Raw genomic sequence first — 18,150 nt, 5'->3', positions numbered from 1 at the left:
CTCCTTGTGTGCTAATATTAGGAGAGGTAGACTAATAACCCTATATTACTGTAGATCAAGAAGGATATTGTCCAGCATAAGGTTTTGGCCTTTGAAATTAGAGGAGATGGTATATTGAAGTATTAAGGGAGACTTTGTGATCCAGATGTTGATGGATTGTGAGAGAAAATCATAGCGTAGGCCCATGTTTCCAGGTAAGTTGGTCATCTTGGTGCTACTAAAATTCATCATGACCTAAAAGAGGTGTATTAGTGAAATAACATATAGAGAGATATTGGCAAATTTTATTACTAAGTATTTAATTGCCAATAAGTTAAAGTTGAGCACTTGAGACCGGATGGTACCTCCAAAGAGAGACCTATTCCCATATGTAACTGGGAGATAATTAACATGGATTTCATTATCGACTTTTGACATTCCCGAAATCAGTATGAATATATTTGGGTCATTTTGGAGATGATGACTAAGTCTGCTCATTTTTTGCCGGTAAGAACTAATTTTTTGTGAGAGGATCATGCAAAGCTATTTATTCATGATATTATTCGGCTGTATAGGGCTCTCGTTTCCACAATATCCGACAGAGTCACCTAATTATCTTCTTTATTTTGGTGATCTTTTCAGCAACGTTTAGGTACGAGGTGAATCTTAGCATTTCTTTCCATCCTCAAACGGATGGGAAAGAAGAGTGAACTATTCAAACCTTAGAAGATATGCTAAGATCTAGAGTAATTGACTTCAAGGGTAGTTGGGTAGAGCACTTGTGTAATACCTCAAGTTTTCATGTTTTAAACCTCCCAAAAGATAGGCCGCTAAGTTAGCTTTACAATGCATCAAGCCTCTTCTTAATCTGATGTTGTGGAAAAAAATTGTGAAAAGTTTCCCTTAAGGATCTGATGCACTACCATGACTACGACTTAGGAAACAAGTCGTAACCAATCTTTAAAAGACGTCATGAGTGAGTCATAATCATTTTAGTGAAGACCCCACGTTTGTACCCAGTGCCTATGACTCCTTCCTAAGACCCGTAATCATTGGCTACGATGCATATAGCATGAATCGTAGTCACAGCAGTATGATACCCAAGATCCTCTTCAATGATTATAAGTCCAACATGCAACTTGTAATGAGAACTTACGAGTCGTATAGGGGAATTCGTTGTCAAACAAGAAAGGGACCTCAAACCCCAAGTTCCAGCTTACGACTCAGACTATGACTCTTAGTCAGTCTCAACAAGTCGTAGGGTGAGTCATAATGACTGGGAACATATTTTTCTTGCATGTTTTTTCAGGGATTTTTATTTCTTTTCCCCCTCCCTTAAAAGCAAAACCCATGTTGTTTTTTCTTCCCAAGGGGTGATATAAAAGGTCCCAAGATCCCCAAATTCATCAATTAACTGTATTCCACCCAAGTGATATCAAAGAGGTGATTTTCCCATCTTCTTCAAGCAGGCTAGGGTTTCTCAAGAGCAAGATCGGTTCTAAGGAACTTCCCAAGGCTCTCACTACCAGGTATGTGGGATATCCATGGATAGGTCCCTTTCGCCCACCGAGTACCAAGAACTTCCTATTTACACAAGTATAAACCTTTTTTCCAATTGGTGAAATCTCATGAAGACTATAATTTTATAAATCTTTCCCTTAATTTACTTTGATTCTAAACCATGTAAATACATTCACACATAAGAATGGTGTTTCCATATATTTGATAATGCAAATGTCTACTCCATGCTTTATTATTGAATTAATGATTGTTAAATATAATTTTTCCTCTACTATGGATTGTTAAATTCTGCATTTCCTAGTGCTAGTGGGTTATACACACATGATACCTAGGAAAATCATACTTGATACGGTTTTCATGTTACAAGTCATTAAGATTTATGCTTGTGTCATTACTTTCTGAGTATTTTTCATAATGAGTACTATCAATACTAAATCATGTCAAACGTATAATGATACCACTGTTATTTAGATGGGTGTAACACTAGCACCAAGCAAATGTAGGGATGGCAGATCCTCATTTATTTAGGCATGAGTTGTTAGCGGCAGTCCCTAATTTCCAAACCTATGCCGCCATCATAGATTATGAGAGGTACCTTATTAGTAGAGGTATGACACCCTCGTCCTTTAGAATATCGAATTAGTGGATCCACGCTAGCCAGTGTTGGTAACACTAGAAAGATACCATCACCCTTCCAACTAGGGTTACAGGTTGGACCCTAATTTACTCAGATTGGAGCATGTCGGTGGTATTTATCTCCCACGGTCTCAATTCAATATTCAGGCTATACTAGTTCAGGTTTGCATGACCAAGTGTTCAGTTTATCAGTTACTCAGTTTCATTCATTTTACATGAACATATGTTCATGCTCAGTACTTTTATGCATTTCAATTGTCCCTAGCTCACGAACCAGTACATTCAAAGTACTGACCACATACTCTATTTTATGCTATGTTGTCTTATAACATAAGTTCAGAGGCCTTGTTTCTCAATCGTACTTAGACAGGCCAAGTGCTAACCCACTGTAAATTTTGGTGAGTGCTCATTATCTGAGGACTAGTTATTCTATTTATCTTGCTTTCCAGTATTTCAGTTCATGTTTATTTCAGTAGTCAGAGTTAGTTGGGGACCTGTCCTAATAACTTACCATGTTTAGACGCTTTCAGATAGTTTGACAATTGGCTTTGTTTTCAGAATAAAGTTTTAGACTCCTTTGTTATTGATGTGGTACTCAGTTGTTTATTAAATATTTTTGCACAGAATTTTGTTATTTACTTTTATTACCTTACAGCTTATGCCAGTTCATGGGTTAGTTTAGGGTAAATTATGGCTTTAAGCACCGTGTTACGACTAGGGGTAGTTTCAGGTCATGATAGACTTTGTATCAGAGCCTAAGGTTTTAAAGTGTCCTAGGGTATCTAAAAGCTACGTTGAGTAGAGTCTTGTGCATGGTTGTAAAGAACGCTATACTTATGGGTGAGAGGCTACGAGACATTTTAGGAAGGTTTCCTTTCTTTCTACATTCATATCTTATGATGAAGTGTGTACTCCATTAAACTTCTCCTTCTAATTCATCCTTTACCATTCATAGAAAATGCCTCCCAAAAGGAATAATGGAAGGAGAAATAGGAACTATCCCGCACTACTACCTATCCCTGAAAACCCTTTGAACGATCATGTCACCCATGCCAAATTCAAGACCATTTTCATAGTTTTATCCTAGACTATGGCCACTTAGAACAATTAGTAGGATATTTCCCCAGTCAATCCCGTATTGAATACAACAGCTTCTAGGGTCCAAGACTTTACTTAGATAAATCCTTTAGTGTTCTCTGGATCCAATTTTGAAGAGGATCCACAAAATCTTTTAGATTATGTGCAGAAGGTAAATGACATCATGGGTGTTACTTTGAGTGAGAGTGCTGACTTAGTTGCTTACTATTTGCAAGGAGTAGCTCATACTTGGGTCAAGCAATGAAAGAAGGATAGAGGAACCGATACAGGTCCTGTAGAATGGGATAAATTTGCTACTGCTTTCTTGGACAGGTTCTTTCAATTTGAGTTAATAGAGTTTAAGGTTTAGGAATTAATCAATTTGAAGTAGGGTAACATGAGTATGAAGGAGTACTAACTCAAGTTTTCCAACTAGCTAGGTATGCTTCGACTACAGTAGTTGATTCTTGGGCCAAAATAAGTAAGTTTGTGTTAGGTGTGTCATATGATGTAGTTAAGGAGTGTAGAACAATGATATTGATTAAGTATCTCCACCTTTCTAGGTTGATGGTCCATGCTCAGCAGATTGAGGAAAAAGAATGGGAGAATAAGAGGACCAAAAAGGTCAGATAGCGGGAATCACTCTCAATTTTGCTAGAAATATTCAGCCCCATCCTTGGCAAGTGCTCCAGTGCCTAAGTTTAAGATAGATAATTAGGATAGAGCACCAGGCTCTAAGTCCCATGATAGCATAAATAGTGGTCGCACAAATCTAGTTTGCAAGAGGTGTGGTAAGAATCATAAGGATGAGTACATGGTGGGTAGTAAAGCATGCTTTGGGTAAGGTAAGTCAGGCCACAAGATAATGGATTTCCCATTGGGTATGTGGAAGGGAAGAAATTATCGTCACCACGGTTAGGCTAATTCTTCAACAGCACCAGCCGATCGTCCTACTCAGTAGGGATCCACTTCCAGTGCCACCAGTGGGCTGATGTGCTGGACTTCTGTTAGCATATTTAAGACTTTTAACTTGGAATAATTGTAAGTGGGTTGATGTGCTGGACTTCTGTTAGCATATTTAAGACTTTTAACTTGGAATAATTGTAAGTTCTTAAGTAACTATCATTGATTTTTATGATATTTCATGTGATTTTGTAGGAAAGTCAAGATGCATAAACATATAGAAAAGCTATGTTGAGAAGGATGATTTCTAGTGAAAGATACAAGAAATTAAGTTCTGAAGATTTCATCTGACGACTTGGTCTAATAAGCTATCAAATCTGTGATAAGCTATCAGAACATGTCTTCACACATGGGCAGAGAACAAGAAAGGTAAAGCATTTTTGATGACTTTTTCTGATAAGTCATCAACTTACTGATAAGCCGTCAGGACTTGTCGTCAGCCAAAGGCAGCAAACATGGAATTTGAAGAGGACGTCAACTTCTTGATAAGCCGTCAGGACTTATCATTAGCTGAAGGCAGAAAACATAGAATTTGAAGAGGATTTGATGACATTTTCTGATAAGTTGTCACACATGTCGTCAGATTTGTGATAAGTCATCAAAAATGTCGTCATCTAAAGGAGAGAAAATCTGAATTTTTAGTTTTGAATTTTCTTTAAGTTACAGATATAAATAGCAGCTTTTAGGGTTTCATTCAGTAGATGGAACTAATTCCAAAGGCAAAGTCACCTCTTTTTGGGCTTCTTAACTTAGAATTCAATTTTCAACTTTGTGATTGGGTTTTGGGAACTTTTTCTTGAACTTGGAAGAGAATCAACTTCAGACTTCATCTTTTGTAAGTTTAATTTCTCTAAATGAGGAATACAGTTGATGCTATCTCTCTCTATATCATATGGAACTAAAGCCCATAACTGGGGTTATGAGATCTATGATTATTCCTCTATGGATTTAATAGTTGGTTAGGGTTTGAGTGATTGTGGGAACATCTTGATAATTCCTTTGTAATGTTTGTTTTCTATTGGTTGCAAATAATAAATCTAGCCTTATGTTTGCTTGCTCGAACTGAGAAATAAACTAAAGGTAGTGAATTATCAATGAGGATTTAGGAAGGTTAATTTTCCATCTAATGATTAATATTGTAACAAGATTAATCAACTCGGGATAAAATCAGTGTGAATAAAAGGTTTTCCTAAGTTTGAGAAAATTAGGAAACACAACATCTAGGTAGGTTGAGAAACACTTAGATGGACTGTCGATACTGATAATTTGGTGTTTCCCACAAGTCGTGAGAACCCAATACTACGGTTATTATTCAATGGGGATTAATAATCATAGTGATCAAAACCCTAGTTTCTCTCTATCATTGATTTAAACCATTGAAATTTTATCTTTGAGTTCTGAAGCAAGTAGAAACTTTAATAATCGTTTGATTGATAAAACCCCCAATTAAAGGAAACCATTATCTATCAGTCATTTTAATCACAAATAAACTTGATTGACACCTTATTCCCTGTGGGATTCGACTCTAACCTAGTTGGGTTATATATTTGACAAGTACCGCTTACTCTCTCGTAAGAGAGGTATAATTTGAGTGTATCAAATTTTGGTGCCATTGTCGGGGAATACAGTTTCAAATTGAGTATATCTGTGATAATTGACTCATAGTAAGTTTCCTGGTTTTACTTTTATTTGTTGATTTTGTTCTCTACAGGGTAGTTAGTGTGTATTCCAAGTACACGAAGTTTAGGTGAACCATTATTACCAGTATATCCAGAACCTCAGTTGATCGGTAGAATGGTAGACCCACAAGAAGTAGGAAGAATAACCGTCTTGGCTAGGGCTCAGTTAAATCAACAGAATGTAGATAACCCAGGTTGGGTACCAATTTCAGATAAAGAGGGCCTGGGAGATGATGATATAATTGACCCGGCTAATAGGAGGCGTGCAATGGGAGTAGTTGCACCTATAAATCAAAATCATCCATTCAAAGAAAGACTAGACCATCAAGCTGTGTAGTTTGATATTGACAATGATGAGGATGATTTAGATGGAGTTGGAGCTATAGGGGCAATTATTCTACCACCACTAGCTCCTGGGGTGAAATTCAACATTACTTGTACTATGATCTTGCTACTAAATTTGAAATGACTCTTTGGTGGATTACCCGATAATGATCCAAATCTATATTTAGTGAATTTCATCAATATTTGTAAGTCGTTTGATAATCCTGGAGTGGATCAAAATGCTATTCATTTGATATTGTTCCCACTGTCTCTGTCTGGAGAGGTAACTATGTAGTTGATTGAGCTGACTCCTGATTCTATAACAAACTGGAGGCAATTGAAAAAAGCTTTCCTAGAAAGGTTCTTTTCTCCTTCCGAAATATTACAGTTGAGAGATGAGATCAGCAATTTTAGGCAATTGGATAGTGAAGCTTTGTATGAGACTTGGCTGAGGTTTAAAAAGAATTTGACTCAATGCCCAAACCATAAGATGACTGATGAACACTTGATGAAAATATTCTATAGATCTTTGAACTCACTTACAAAGCCAATAGTGGATAATGCTGCAGGAGGAGCTTTTATGGAGCACACCTTTACTGAGGATGTGGACATGTTAGAAAGAATGACTAAGACAAGTAGATCTTGGCATACCATAGATTCTATGATAGCAAGAAGTGCTGGGTCTAGTATAATATCAGTAGAGCAATGTAGGAGAGAAGAAGAGCTTGATTAGGATATGGCTCACATTAAAACCCAGATGGATCTGAGGAAGAGGCTAACTACTTGTATAACCAGAGGGGTTTCTAGACTGGTGGTCAATGAAAACAAAGTTGGAACCATCAAGAAGATTGGAAGAATAAAAGTGATAGGAGTGGACTGTATGTACCTCCTAGAATCTGTGATAATGTTATCATCAGTTCAGGAAAAATATCCATAGAGAACAAAATAGAGAAACTATTTAAGGGAGTTGAGGCGACCAATTCTGGGGTGACTACGATGAAGAGTGACATATCTTCCATGAGTCAACTAGTAAATTTTCACTCAACTACTATTAAACAATTGGAGCAGCAGATGATCCAATTATCTACAGCATTCAACCAAAGAAAGAATGGGACTCTACCAAGTAATACAGTTCAGAATCTGAGAACTGATGGATCATGTATGGCTATTACCACTTAGAGAGGTAAGATTTTATCTAGACCAGGATTAGGGACATCCTCTCATGCTGATGCGGTCGAAATGGATTAGGAGATAGTTGATGAATCGTCAGTGGTGCCTGTGGAGTTGGGAAGTTCAAAAAAGAAGAGTGCGGAAGTAGAACAACCACCTAAGCCGAAGTATGTTAGTGATATGGAGCAAGGCATAAGAAAGGAGGTAAAAGTTGCCCCAGTTGAAATCCCAAGGCCACCACCCCTATTTGCATAATAATTAAAGAAGAAAGAAGATGAAGGCAAGTTTAACAAATTTATGGCTATGTTGAAGCAATTAACAGTGAACGTGCCTTTAGTTGAAGCACTTAAGCAAATGCCAGGATATGCTAAATTTATGAAGGATCTTGTGACGAAGAAAAGAGCAGTGAGCTATGAACCAATGGATAATCTCTATTATTGTAGTGCTATTTCTATAAGGTCCTTGGTGCAGAAGAAGGCAGACCCAGGAGCATGCATTATTCCTTATACGATTGGATCTCTGGAATTTTCAAAAGTCTTATGTGATTTGGGAGCGAGTATTAATCTGATGCCGCTAGGTAATTATAAAAAGTTAGGTTTGGGATACCCCACACCCACCAACATGAGACTAGTTATGGGGGATAGGACTGTGAAAAGGCCGATCGGTATGCTACATGATTTACTTATAAAGGTGGCTGATTTTCTATTCCCTGCTGAATTTGTGATCCTTGATTGCGAAGTAGACTTCAAAGTGCCCATAATTTTGGGATGACCATTCTTAGCAACTGGGAGAGTGTTCCTTGTCATGAAGCTGAATAAGTTAAAGTTTAGGCTCAACGAAAAAAAAGTTAGTTTTGAAGTGCATCAATTCATGAAATAGCAAAAGGATATAAGTGTCTTCTAGATCGTTAATGTATTCTATGAAGATGGAAAAGATGCACCAGCAGGACTAGGGATAAATCACTTTCAAGGTATCTTGATAAATTTTGAGTAGTCAAGATAGCCTAGTCGTACTGCGACATTAAATCAGGCGCTGCTTGGGAGATAAACCAAGGCACTTTGTTATTTGTATTTGTATTTTATGATTGATATCAAATCTCTGCACCTATGGTACCACGGAGATATTTCTAACTCTCTTGTTTTAGTTTGATGCATTGGGGTCAATGCATGATTTTAAGTTGAGGGCGAGACTGCTTATGGGTGTTGATGTCCTCTTGGGATTTTTGTTGCCATGCCTCTTTTTCTCGGAGTCTTGTTCCTAGTAGAGCCGGTATGTATAGGCATATTGTGTTTGGTTTTGTGATGTGTTGTGGTTAATTGGGAGAGAATTAAGTATCTGGGGCAGTTGACGTATTTTTTTATTTTTTTTGTTGATTTTAGGGAATTAGAAATACCTCTCCAATTATCTATTTTGTAACTATGTGATCTGCATCTATATGTGACTACTGTGAATTTTTTTATGGCATTGGTATTAGGGACATGATAATCATTGCTAACAATTGCATGAACCGGATAGGTAGTAACTTGTGATTTACATTTGTGCCATGAGTTTGTGAGATTCCACCTAGTTTTTATTGTGTGTTAAATCTAGAACTTTCCCGGTTGGTCTTTCCTTGGTTGTAGGAGAGTGGTTAGGAAAGAATCATAGGCCATAATTGATATTAGTCCACTTTTAGCCTAAATGACCTTCCATGTTTGAATAATATCCCTTGATCTTGATTTTGAGCCTGAATGCCTATATTTTTTTATTATTAAACCTATCACCTTCTCACTTGGATCATAATGAACCTGTTTTGGCCCTGGTCCTCCTTGGGCATTGTGCACTTTGACTTAGGCAAATCGCCTAAGTTGAGGGTGGCTATCATAGGGGTGCGTGATGTAAAGTAAGTATGAAGAAGAAAAAAATGCAAGGCTGGGTATGGTAGAAAAAGAATAAGAAAAGAAAAATTATGAAAAAGAGAAAATTAAAGACTAAAGGACCGCATCTAGCCTGAATTTGCTTCAATAAAGAAAGGGATAAATAAGTTAAAGGTTGATAAGTGAGACCCCAAAAATAGTGTAGTGCCAAGGAGGCTTAGTCAGTTTAAATATCCTTGCGTATCATACCAACCCCAAGCCTACATTACAAGCTGAAGAAAAGTCCTATAGTGATCCTAGCTTAACTGTCTGAAAGTCTCAGTGATGAAAATAAGGGCAAGCTTATGGTATTTGGCATACATTGACGGGAAATTCTTTCTGAGATTTATATCTCTTGACTGTCCTACATTTACGTGCTTGATTTCATATATGAGTGAAGAGGGATTTCTTTATTGTAAGGGCACATCGGTTGCATTGCTAGATGCTTGCTTATTTAGGTAGTATAACTTGTATATATGCATGGTTATTGTTGCTAATTTGATGCCATATCTTGATTCCTTTCTGTCACATTATTGATCTTCATTGATATACACAGCTGGGTTTAGAGTGATTGAACATGGAGAGGGTAATGTGTGTTGCGCTAAAATTGATAATCAACTATCATAAGTATCTTATGTTTCTCTTAGTTAAGCATCATAGTATGGTTTTATGTAGTTTCTTGAGGACAAGCAATTGTTTTAAGTTGAAGGTGTTGGTGTGCTGGCCTTCTGTTAGCACATTTAAGACTTTTAACTTGGAGTAATTGTAAGTTCTTAAGTAGCTATCATTGTTTTTTATGGTATTTCATGTGATTTTGTAGGAAAGTCAAGATGCATAAACATATAGGAAAGCTATGTTGAGAAGAATGATTTTTGGTGAAAGAAGCAAGAAATTAAGTTCTGAAGATATCATCCAATGACTTGTTCTAATAAGTTATTAGATCTGTGATAAACTATCAGAACATGTCATCATACATAGGCAGAGAACAAGAAAGGTGATGTATTTCTGACAATATTTTCTGATAAGTCATCAACTTCCTGATAAGCCATCAGTACTTGTCGTCAGTTGAAGGTAGAAACATAGAATTTGCAGAGGAGTTGATGACATTTTTTGATAAGTCATCAACTTTCTAATAAGCCGTCAAGACTTGTCATTAGTTGAAGTCAGCAAACATAGAATTTGACGAGGAGTTGATGACATTTTCTAATAAGTCGTCAGACTCCTGATAAATCATCACATATGTCGTCAGATTTGTGATAAGTCATCACAAATGTCGTCATCTAAAGGAGTGAAAATCTGAATTTTTAGTTTCGAATTTCCTTTAAGTTACAGATATAAATAGCAGCTTTTAGGGTTTCATTCAGTAGATGGAACTGATTCCAAAGGCAAAGTCACCTCTTTTTGGGCCTCTAACTTAGAATTCAATTTTCAACTATGTGATTGGGTTTTGGAACTTTTTCTTGAATTTGGAAGAGAATCAACTTCAGACCTCATCTTTTGTAAGTTTAATTTCTCTAAATGAGGAATACAATTGTTGCTATCTCTTTCTATATCATATGGAACTAAAGCCCACAACTAGGTTTGTGGGATCTATATGATTATTCCTCTATAGATTTAATAGTTGGTTAGGGTTTGTGTGATTGTGGAAATATCTTGATAATTTCTTTGTAATGATTGTTTTCTATTGGTTGCAAATAATAGATCTAGCCTTATGTTTGCTTGCTTGAACTGATAAATAAACTAAAGGTAGTGAATTAGCAATGAGGATTTGGGAAGGTTAATTTTCCATCTAATGATTAATATTGTAACAAGATTAATCAACTCAAAGTAAAATCAGTGTGAATAGAAGGTTTTCCTAACTTCGAGAGAATTAGGGAGCACAACATCTAGGTAGGTTGAGAAACACTTAGATAGACTATCGATACTGATAATTTAGTGTTTCCCACAAGTCATGAGAACCCAATATTACGGTTATTATTCAATAGAGATTAATAATCATAGTGATCACAACTCTAGTTTCTCTCTATCATTGATTTAAACTATTGAAATTTTAGCTTTGAGTTCTGAAGCAAGTAGAAACTTTAATCATCGTTTGATTGATAAAACCCCCAATTAAAGGACACTATTATCTGTCAATCATTTTAATCACAAATAGACTTGATTAACACCTTATTCCCTGTGGGATTCGACCCCAACCTAGTTGGGTTATATATTTGACAACGACGGCTTACTCTCTCATAAGAGAGGTATAATTTGGGCATATCAGAGGCAGCATTAAAATTGACTCTATGCCCTCCAGGCCCAGCAGGATTAATAAAGTTCTACTAATATAATTAACGGTACGTTATGAGTCTTCCACTTTTATGTTATACATTATTAGACCATGGAGCTTCAGTTTCTTTTGTAAGTCTCTACATAGACGTAGACTTCGATGTCAGTCCTGACATATTAGCAGAAGCCTTCTCAGTGTCTACTCTAGTAGGTTGTTCCATCATAGCCAAACGGGTATACAAAAATTTCCCCATCACAGTGTCCCAGAAAATTTCCTTTATGGACGTTATAGAATTAGAGTTGACTGATTTTAATATCATTCTCAGCATGGATTGACTCCACTCTTGCTATGCTTCTATTGAAGTTAGAAATAGAACCATCCAATTCTGATTTCCTAATAAGCCAGTCATAGAATGGGGGGTAGTACCTCAATGCCTAAAGGACAATTCATTTCTTACCTTAAGGCAAGAAAGAGAATTTTTGAGGGTTGCATCTATCATCTTGTCTAAGTTAAGGACTCAAGTTCCAAAATTCCTAGTATTGAGTCAGTTCTAGTAGTAAATGAGTTTCCAAAAGTATTTCTTAAAGACCTATCTCGAGTTTCTCCCGAGAGCAAAATCGACTTCAAAATAGATCTTCTTCCAGATACCCAACCAATTTCAATTCCACCTTACAGAATGGATTATATTGAACTTAAGTAATTGAAAGAATATTTGAAGGACCTCCTAGATAAGGGTCTTATCAGGCCTATTGTTTCCCTATGGGATGCTCCAGTCCTTTTCGAGTGCAACAAAAATGGCTCTCTTAGAACTTGTATCGACTATCGTCAGTTGAACAAAGTCATAATCAAGAATAAGTATTCTCTCCCCAGGAATGATGACTTGTTTGATCAACTTCAGGGTTCAAATTCTTTCTTTAAGATAAAACTCTTATCCGGCTACCATCAGCTCAAAGTCAGAGAATATGACATTCTGAAGACTGCCTTCAGAACTTGATATGGTCACTTCAAATTTATAGTTATGTCTTTTGGACTAATGAATACTCCTGTAGCTTTTATAAATTTGATAAATAGGGTTTTTAAGCCTTACTTGGACATGTTCATCATTGTCTTCATAGATGACATCATTGTCTATTCCTACAGTGAAAATGACCATGCAGACCATCTGAGAATTATTTTGCAGACCCTTAAAGATCACCAGTTATTCGTAAGTTTAGTAAGTGTAAATTTTGGTTGAGATCAGTAGGTTTCCTTAATCATGTTATTTCTAGTGACGGCATTAGGTTTGATCCTCAAAATGCTGAAATAGTGAGAAACTATCCAAGGCCCATCTCTACATCAGACATCAGGAGGTTCTTGAGTTTAACTGGTTACTACAGACAGTTTGTTATGGGATTTTCTTTGATTTTTTCTCCTATGTCTAGGCTGACTCAAATGAAAGTCAAGTTTCAGAGGTCAGATTCCTGTGAGAAGATTTTTTAGGAGTTAAATACTTGACTCACTTCACCTCCAGTATTGACTCAACTAGAGGGTTTAGATGGGTTCGTAGTTTATTTTGATATTTCTAGAGTTGGTCTTGGTTGTGTATTGATGCAACAAGGTAAATTCGTAGCCTATGCCTCGAGACAACTTAAACGTTATGAAAAAAACTATCTAACTCATGATTTTAAGTGGATGCAGTTGTGTTTGCCTTAAAGATTTGGAGACATTATCTTTATGGGGTTCATGTTGATGTGTTTATGGACCATAAGAGTTTACAATATGTGTTCATGCAGAAAGACCTGAATCTTCGTCAGAGAAGGTGGCTTGAATTATTGAAAGACTATGATATGAGTGTGTTGTATTACCCGAGTAATGCCAATATGGTGGTTGATGCTCTCTGTCTATGGGAAGTGTTACTCATGTTGAGGAGGATAAGAAGGAGTTAGATCGTGAGATTCATCAGCTTGCTAGATTAAGTGTTTGGTTGGTTGATTTGGCTAAAGGTAGTATATGGGTTTAGAATGGTTGGCAGTCTTCTTTGGTCTCTGAGGTAAAGGAAAAGCAAGACAGGGATCCTGTTTTGGCTAAACTGAAGGAGGCAGTTCGAGATTAGAAGGTGAAGGTTTTCTCCTAAGGGGGAGATGGTGTGCTTCGCTATTAAGGTATATTATGTGTACCGATTGTGTTTGGATTGAGGCAGTGAATATTAGCAAAATCACATGGTTCATGATACTCTATTCACCTAGGAGCCACTAAGATGTACCATAATTTGTGGAAAGTCTATTGGTGGAATGGTATGAAGAAGGATATTGTGGAATTCGTGGCTAAGTTCTCCAATTATCAGTAGTTTAAGGTTGAGCACCAGAGACCTAGAAGTACACTTCAGGAGTTCAGTATCCCTACATAGAAGTGGGAGGTAGTGAATATAGACTTTGTCACAAGATTGCTCCATACGTGGCATCGATATGATTTTATTTGGGTTATTGTGGATAGAATGACCAAGTTAGCTCATTTCTTGCTAGTCCATACTTCTTATTCAGCTGAAGACTATGCTAGACTCTATCTCAAGGAGTTAGTGTAGTTACATGGAGTTCTGTTTACCATTATTTCAGATAGTGGTACTTATTTTGCCTCTTATTTTTAGAAGGCTTTCCAAAAAGGTCTTGGTTCCCAAGTTTATCTCAGTACGGTTTTTCATCCCCAGACAGATAGTCAGGCAGAAAGGACCATTTAGACATTTGAGGATATGTTGAGAGCTTGTGTTATTGATTTCAAGGATAGTTGGGATTATCACTTACCTTTGATCAAATTTGCCTACAATAATAATAATCACTCTGAAATTCGGATGGCTTCATTTGAGGCTCTTTATGGTAGGAGGTATAGATCTCCTATTTTTTGGTTTGAATTAGGTGAGGTTGCTTTGATAGGGCTAGATTCAGTGTATGAGGCGATGGAAAGGGTTCAATTAATTCGAGAAAGGCTGAAGACAGCCCAAAGTCATCAAAAATCCAATACAGATGTGAGGAGAAAGGAACTTAAATTTGATGTTAGTGATTTTGTGTATCTAAAAATTTCATCCATGAAAGGGGTGAAGAGGTTTGGTAAAGAAAGAGAAGCTCAAACCCTGCTATGTTGGCTCGTATAAGATTTTGAGCCATTTTGGGAAGGTAGTTTATGAGCTAGAGTTGCCTGCAGATTTAGCATCAGTGCATCCCATGTTTCATGTCTTCCTACTTAAGAAATGCATTGGTGACACAGCCTCAGTCATGCCCTTATATAATATGGGTGCAAAAGATAACCTCTCCTATAAGGATGTCCCAGTTCAAATCCTTGACTGTCAAATTCGTAGACTGAGGAATAAGGAGGTTGCATTGGTTAAGGTTCTTTGGAGAAATTGGTATGTTAAGGGAGTGATGTGGGAGTCGGAATACGATATGCAAACCAAGTATCCCTATCTCTTCTCTATGAATTCAGATTCAGCTTGAGGTAATAATTTTCCTAATGTAATTCTCTTGTTCTCTATCTCAGCTATTTAGTCATCCTCATGTCATAGCATGTATTCATCATTTTAGTTGAGTTTATGCATCACATTTCAGATTTTAGATATTTAATCATGATTCAACTCATAATATTCAGTTCATGATCTCAGTTTTTCTAGTACTCTAACTCAGCTAGTTTCATTCGAGGATGAATTATCCCAAGGGAAGATATTGTAATACCCTGAGTTTTCATGAATTAACCTCCCAAAAGATAGGCCGCCAAGTTAGCATTCCAATGAATCAAGCCTCTTCTTAATCCAATGTCATGGCAAGAAGTTGTGAAAAGTTTACCTTAAGGATCTAATACACTACCATGACTACGACTCAGGAAACAAGTCGTAACCACTAGTGATAAGCCATTATGAGTGAGTCATAGTCATTCTAGTGAAGACCCCATGTTTATACCCAGTGCCTACTAATCCTCCCTAAGACTCATAATCAGTGGCTATGAGCTGTATGAAATAATTTGTAGTCACAGCATTATAATACCCAAGATCCCCTTCAGTGATTACGAGTCTAACATGAGACTCGTAATGAGACGTTACGAGTCATATGGGGGAAGTCTCAGTCAGACCAAAAAGGGAACTCAGACCCCAGGTTCCAACTTACAACTCAGACTGTGACTCATAGTCAGTTGCAATGATTCATAGGATGAATCGTAACGACTGGAATGTGTTTTTCCTGCACTTTTTTCTAGGGACTTTTATGTCTCTTCCCACTCCCTTAAAAGCAAAACCCATGTCTTTCTAGTTTCCCTAGGGATGGTGTAAAAAGGCCCAAGAGCCCCAAATTCATCAATTAACTGTATTTCACCTAAGAGAGATCAAAGAGGCGATTTTCCCATCTTTCACAAGTAGACTAGGGTTTCTCAAAAACTAGATTGGTTCTAAGGAATTTCCCAAGGCTCTCACTACCAGGTATGTAGGATATTCATCGATGGGTCCCTTTCGCCTACTGAGTCCCAATAACTTCCTACTTCCACAAGTATAAACCCTTTTTTCCAAATTGGTGAAACCTCATGAAGACTATGATTTCATAAATTTTCCCTCAATTTACTTTGATTCTAAACCATGTAAATACATTTCTACATAATAATGGTGTTTCCATATGTTTGATAATGTAAATGTCTACTCCATGCTTTATTATTAAATTAATGAGTGTTAAATATGATTTTTCCTCTACCATGGATTGTTAAATTCTGCATTTGATAGTGCTGGTGGGTTATGAACACTCTATACCTAGGAAAATCATGATTGATATAGTTTTCATGTTACAAGCCATTAAGATTTATGCTTGCATCATTTCTTTTAGAGTATTTTTTATAATGAGTACTATTAGTACAAAATCATATCAAACAAATAATAATACCAGTGTTATTCAGTTGGGAGTAACACTTAGCACCAAGCGAACACAGGGATGGTGGCTCCCCCGTTAGTTAGTTATGAGTCGTTAGTACCAGTCCCTAAGTTCCAGACCTACGGCACCACCGTAGATTATGAGAGGTCTCTCATTAGTAGAGGCATGACACCCTTGTCTTTTGGGACATCAAATTAGTGAATCCATGCCATCCAGTGTTGGTACCCTTATCAAGGTACCAGCACCCTTCAAACTATGATTATAGATTGAACCCCAATTTAGTTATATTGGGGCATGTTAGTTGTAGTTAGCTCCTACAGTCTCAGTTCAGTATTTAGGCTATACCAGTTCAGGTTTGCATGACCAAGTGTTCAGTTTATTAGTTACTCAATTACCCAGCTCTTACAAATTATTTCAGTACACGTTTATGCTTGGTCTTGTATTTGTTTTACATATATATGTGTTCAGGCTCAGTACTTATATGCATTTCATTTTTCCCTATCTCACACACTAGTACATTTAAAGTACTGACCACTTACTCTTTTTTGCACTATGTTGTCTTATAACATAGGTTTGGAGGCCACATTTCCTAATCGTACTTAGACAGGTTGTGTGCCAACCCACTATAGCTTTTGGTGAGTCCTCATTAGTCGATGAATAGTTATAAAATTTATCTTATCCATTATTTAATTTCATGTTCATTAGAGTAGTCTAGGTTAGTTAGGGACCTGTCCCAATAACTCATGATATATAGAGGCCTTTAGACAGTTTGATAGTTAGCTATGCTTTCAGTACAATATTTTAGACTCCTTTGTAATTGATGTGGTACACAGTTATTTATTAAAATATTTCCACACAATATTATGTTATTTACATTCAGTACCTTATAGCTTATGCCCGTTTATGGGTTAGATTAAGGTTACTTATGGACTTAAGCACCATGTTACGACTAGGGGGTAGTCTCGGTTCGTGACAACTTTCCTCTTATAGAGCATACATACAACAACAACTATCATTCTAGCATCTAGATTGCTTCTTTTTAGGTTCTTTATGGTAGGAGGTGTAGGTCATAATTGGTTGATATAAGGTTACGGGAAGACTAGATTGTTCAAACCTAATCTGTTGCATCAAGTGATGGAGAAAGTGAAGGTTACTATAGAGACTTAAAACCACTCAAAGTCACCAAAAGTCTTATACTGATGTTAGATGGAGTTAGAGTTTGAGGTTGCCACTTGGCTATTTCTAAAAATCTCCCCTATGAAAAGAGTTAAAAGGTTTGGAAAAAGGGAAAGCTTAGTCTTTGCTACATAGGTCCTCATCAAATTATGAGGAGGATTGGTAATATGGCATTTGGGTTGGCTTTTCCAATTAGCTTTGATTCATTCCATCCCTTCTTCCATGTGTCTATGTTTAAGAAGTGTGTTGGGGATCATTCTCTTATTATTCCGATAGGGGATATATTAGAGTTAAGGACTATTTGTCGTATAAAGAGGTTCCCATAGAGATTTTAGATAGACAAGTTTAAATGTTGAGAAACAAGCAGATAGATTTGGTCAAAGTCTTATAGAGAAATTAGAAGGTAGAAGAAGCCACTTGGGAATTGGAAGATAATATGTGCTCTGAGGTGGATGTATGCACCTAGGTGTTGTTATCTTCGCTTAATTAGCTTAGTTTTGAGGACTTTTCTTGGGAGTAAAGATATAATCTTTGTATAAATGAGCATATAAGTGTGTAGTTATGTACTTTTAGTGTTTAAGGTG

The sequence above is a fragment of the Capsicum annuum genome, chromosome 5 (genome assembly GCF_002878395.1).
Source record: "Capsicum annuum cultivar UCD-10X-F1 chromosome 5, UCD10Xv1.1, whole genome shotgun sequence".
Taxonomy (NCBI): Eukaryota; Viridiplantae; Streptophyta; class Magnoliopsida; order Solanales; family Solanaceae; genus Capsicum; species Capsicum annuum.
Note: the sequence above shows the minus strand (reverse complement) of the source record.